The 5197-nt window shown below is 32.8% G+C and overlaps 1 protein-coding gene across 6 annotated transcripts in view; it reads left to right on the top strand.

Moving 5' to 3' along the window:
- The window catches only part of LOC106877896 (prolactin-releasing peptide receptor-like), a 381315-nt gene that overhangs the window by 42635 nt on the left and 333483 nt on the right, over window positions 1-5197 (top strand). The gene's annotated exons all lie outside the window — the stretch shown is intronic.

Here is a 5197-nt window from a genome sequence, read left to right as displayed (position 1 = left end):
ATATATATATATATATATATATAATGCATATGTTTATAACTAAATATATATATACATACACATATGTATGTACATATATACATATACCTATATGTATGTATACATGTATGTATATGTATATATTTACTGGCCGTAATCGTCTATTTTATTAATCGTACGCATTGCTTATAATATTTTTATTGGTGTCATTAATAATTTTGCTCTATCAATATAATATTATTTATTTTATACATGTAACACATGTTACATTACACATTCAAATATAAATGAAGCATAAACAGTTGTACGTTGGAGACTCACTCGCTCACTATTTAAACGCCCATGTATGTATACGCCCCAAAAAATATGCACTTTTATACTTTCAGAGAAAATTAAAATGATATATCTATTGTATCATAATCATCATGTATAGAATCACTTGATAATATGCATCTATGAACACAAAAGATGGAAACAATTCTTTACCGATATCATTGCTTCTTAACTTTGCGACAAAGATAGGCCCACAGTATGTGTACCTACATGTACATATGCTTAGTTATGCAGCAATCGCCTGAATATTTCTCATATGTTCACACACGTATACGTCATAGAGATTGTGTTAGGGGAAGTGAGCCGATAGTACTTGTAATTACTCAGTTACACAGCAGCGTTGCAGATCAATAAGATGACGATTTAAAGCTCTGTTGGACATCATACGAACCAATTTTGATAATTCACAGCTAAGTGTAAATTATTTGAAAACAACAGAAATTTGATATCAGAATATTATGTGATCAATTAAAATACAGCACAGTTAATTTCAGCATTTATTCTACGTTTGCTCAAAATTGTTTGAGCATCCTAGAAAATATATTTGAAAGTGCATTTACGGTTTGATGTCAAACTTTGTATTACAGCAAAGTTGACTTTATTTCCCGCGGTAAAAATAATCAATGACTAAGTAGTATATTGAGATGATTTCTATTACTTTGATGGGATTTTACGTTGAAGGAATTATAAGGAAGATCATCGTATTTGAGCAAAAGGATGAAGACCGTCTTGTTTTAATATCTCCATGGGCAGTAATGAAGTGTACTCTATACTGCATGAATATAGATATTAACTAAATTTAAATACTGCTACTGCTACTACTACTAATGACGATGAAGATGATAAAAATAATAACAATAGTGATGATGATAATAATAATAATAATAATAATAATAATAATAATAATAATAATAATAATAATAATAATAATAATAATGTTAACAAGAGCACTCAGAGAGTGCAAACCTTTGCTAAGGCAACATCAACGTCCTCTCAACGATTAGCCAGAGAGGTTTTTAAAAAGTAAACGCGTTGAAAAGGAACCCATAACAAAACCAACCAAAAGTGTAAGAAAGGTGGACAGATAACCATAAATGCAATGAAATAGTTGATTGATGATTTACACAGACTCTTCTAGAAAAACACAGGACGAAACTCATACTGTAAATACACAACAAAATGAACAAAGCCCGCAACATATACATTAGAAGACCGGTACCCGACAGACGAACACAACCCGCGTTGCACAAGCAACACACAATGAAACAACTAATATAACAGAAGATTCAAACCAAACCCCTTAACGAAATATACTGATACAATACAATATCCCCCACCCCCATCGACAAATGCAACACACACCACACCACTAGCACAAATATGTAAAGAATGCAATAGAAAATTGCTTGAAATTATCAGATGTCGAAAAATAATAGCGGTAATTACGTTGGTGACGAATGTTCCCTAGCCACAGTGTATAACAGACAGGAGTTTCCGAAGAACTCTGGTTGTAACAGTGAAGATGAAACCGGACTTTTAAAGGAAGGCCTCTCGCTCGGCACCGGTTCAGTAAAGATGCAGACTGACTGTAACAGTTATCCTAATATAGCATCGGCAGATAATAGAGAAGGGAGGAGATAGTGGGCCAACGAAGAAAAAAGTATAGTGATGCACTACTACTTAGAAAGTGAACTTAAAATGAGGGGATGTAAAAAACGGGTGTTATACTTTGGGAAGAGAAAAGTATGTTTAAAGTGACTGAGTAGAGATTAGTAGATCACGCTAATACTATTACGAGAAGTGGATGACAGAATTAGAGGTAGTAGAGATTTCAAGAGAACTTGAAACGAAAGACCAGTCAGTAGGAAAGACAAACAACAACATAAGAGATACAGCTGAAACCAAAGAAAAACCTTAAGGAAAATTAACAATAACGCTACCAATATTGGAGGGACAACTAGCAGCAGCGACATTCGTCTATGTTGGAGGGGCGGTAGTCACCAGAAGATTAGATATCTCACAAGGAAAGATTTAAACAGAGCAAATGTGGGAAAGGAGATTACAAAATAAAGTGAAGACTTTAAGACAAGGTCAGAGTAGAATCGAAGCCTAGAAACTGAACAAGTTAAGAAACACAAGATGCAAATCTTCCCTTGAGAAAAAGATATCTAGTCAAAGAGAAAGGATTTGAGACAGTAATAGGAGAGTTGAAAGAAATGCTTCTATGTGGGCTTTTAGTCATACATCTAGTTGCTTTCAGTCGTATTTCTTTCCTAGTTCTTTTTCGACAACGTTCTTCTGATACCGGAGTGCTTTTTCTTTCACTGACAATATTTAGTTTCTGTTTCTTTGGATTATTTGGTACCCGAGAGTTCTCTTTAATATGTTTGTAATTCCTCCAGTGTTTCTATAATAATTTTCTTTACTCTTCTTTTGTGCGCGATGTATTTATTTGAATTACTGTATAACGCTAATCTGCATAACTGAAAATTCTCCATAGAACAACGAAATTTTTTTCTGCATTCACCCAATCCACAATAAAGCATTTTCTTTCATTGTTCAGTATCTGCAAAATTAGGCTCTCCAGTTAATGGGAAGTCATAATAAAGAAGGTTTAATTTACCAAATTGAAAGGGCTTTACGCAGCTGCATATAATCGCCAGAGATTTCGTTAAGCCAAGTTAGAATCAATTCACATGCCTGTGAACTTCTCCCAACGGAGATTCGTCTTAATTGAATGATACCTTAAAAATTTTTCCCCAAATATATATATATATATATATATATATATATATATATATATATATATATACACACACATACATACACATGTGTATATATGTGTATGTTTGTGTCGATATATATGTATATGTGTGTGAGTATGTGTGTATATATGTAAATATATAGTTATGGCTGCCAGTATGTATATATACATACGCATATACACACACGAATACACATAAATATATGAGTGTGTGTTTATCTTTTTATGAAAGATCTGTGCTTGTTTTCCACCGTGACTGTACGAAGTTAAGGTTATATGACTGACATGCAGGATTTGAATGAAAAAAACATCATAAAAATTTACATTGCAAATAAAGTAGAGACGCAGAGGAAGTAAGAGTGAATATTATGCATATTGCCTACCTTTCAGTAATTTAATTAATATCTTCATAAGTCATTTATGTCAGAGTAGAGATTGATTACATTTCAATTTTCATTTAAGACATTTTTTTAATGCTTCGCATACGCTAGCTGTTGTAAAGAAATATAATATTCTAGTTGTAAATTCATTGTGAAAAAGAATAAAAATATACACGCTCATGTAATCATACACACACGCGAACAATCTCACTGATATGTATGTATGTATGTATGTATATACAGATGCGTGTATATGTACATATACGTATGAAGAGGAAAATAAAGCGAGTAAAGTAAAATGTGTTATTATGCTTATTGAATTCTGCAATGAAATTTGAGATCTGTTACATCACATAAGTGAAGTATATTTGGCTTTCAAATTTCTAAACTTTTTACGAATATTGGACTACAGAAATATATTTCGAAAATGATTTAATATGCAAAGCTAACTCTTTCTCTAAGTTATCACATATGTCAATTATATTCGAAGTTCTATAATTCATATCACGGGAAGCTATTTTTTCCTGATAATATTCAATTGTACACAATACGCAAGGTCCATATATGTTGTTTAGCAATAGAAGATAGTATAATTTCATTTTATCAGTTTTATGAAAGGAAGAGAATATAAAAAGAAGAGATGAACGAAACAGACAATTTTGCCAGAAAACAGGGAAAATTGTTTTAGCACCCGTATTCAGTGTATGATATCATGCATAGTTATCTGAGCCAAAAAATAGCATATTTAGCGTGAATATTCTTTTCTACTCTAAGCACAACGCCCGCAATTTATGGAGACGGGACCAGTCGTTTAGATCGACCACAGTACGTAACTGGTACTTAATTCATCGACTGCGAAAGGATGAAAGGCAAAGTAGAATTGGGCGGAATTTGAACCCAGAACGTAAAGACAGACGAAATACTGCTAGGCATTTCGCCCAGTATCGTAACATTTCTCCCAGCCTTTCATAGCATGGATTTTCGGGAATATAACATGATTTTTACACTGTCAAAGAAAAAGTATTTAGACATCAACATACGTTTAGGATTTCATTTTAGTTCTTCATTTCATTCTTAATTTTTTTTGTTATTAATATGAAATCGAAATGGTGGACTCATCACCGGACAGATAATCAAGATGTAGAATTCAAATTTGGTAACAAATGTATAAGACTGTCAGCACTTATGAATTAGACTCTAATTAAGTAATGATTTTACCGAAATTATTAGATTTAAACGTTCGATATCTGTTTATGAATAACCATATACAGATCTGTATATATGAAACTTATAGATGCTAGGAATATTTTATTTATGATGCTTGAATTATATCGTCAATAATGGATCAACATTCATCATTGGTTTGCAGGATGCGAGTTAAGCCACTTTAATCGAAGACAAATTATTAAGTCAATGTTTCCACAAAGGATGTTGATCATAACATTACAAAGCAAAACATACCAAATGACATAGAGACACAAAAATTTACTATATAGATTATATACCCTTTTACTCTTTTACTTGTTTCAGTTATTTGACTGCGGCCATGCTGGAGCACCGCCTTTAGTCGAGTAAATCGAGCCTAGGACTTATTCTTTGTAAGCCTAGGACGCATTCTATCGGTCTCTTTTGCCGAACTGCTAGGTTACGGGAACGTAATCACACCAGTATCGGTTGTCTAGCGATGCTGGGGGGACACACATAGACACACAAACGTATACACACACATACACACACACAT

The sequence above is a fragment of the Octopus bimaculoides genome, chromosome 5 (assembly GCF_001194135.2).
Source record: "Octopus bimaculoides isolate UCB-OBI-ISO-001 chromosome 5, ASM119413v2, whole genome shotgun sequence".
NCBI lineage: Eukaryota > Metazoa > Mollusca > Cephalopoda > Octopoda > Octopodidae > Octopus > Octopus bimaculoides.
This window is presented reverse-complemented; position numbering and strand designations above follow the sequence as displayed.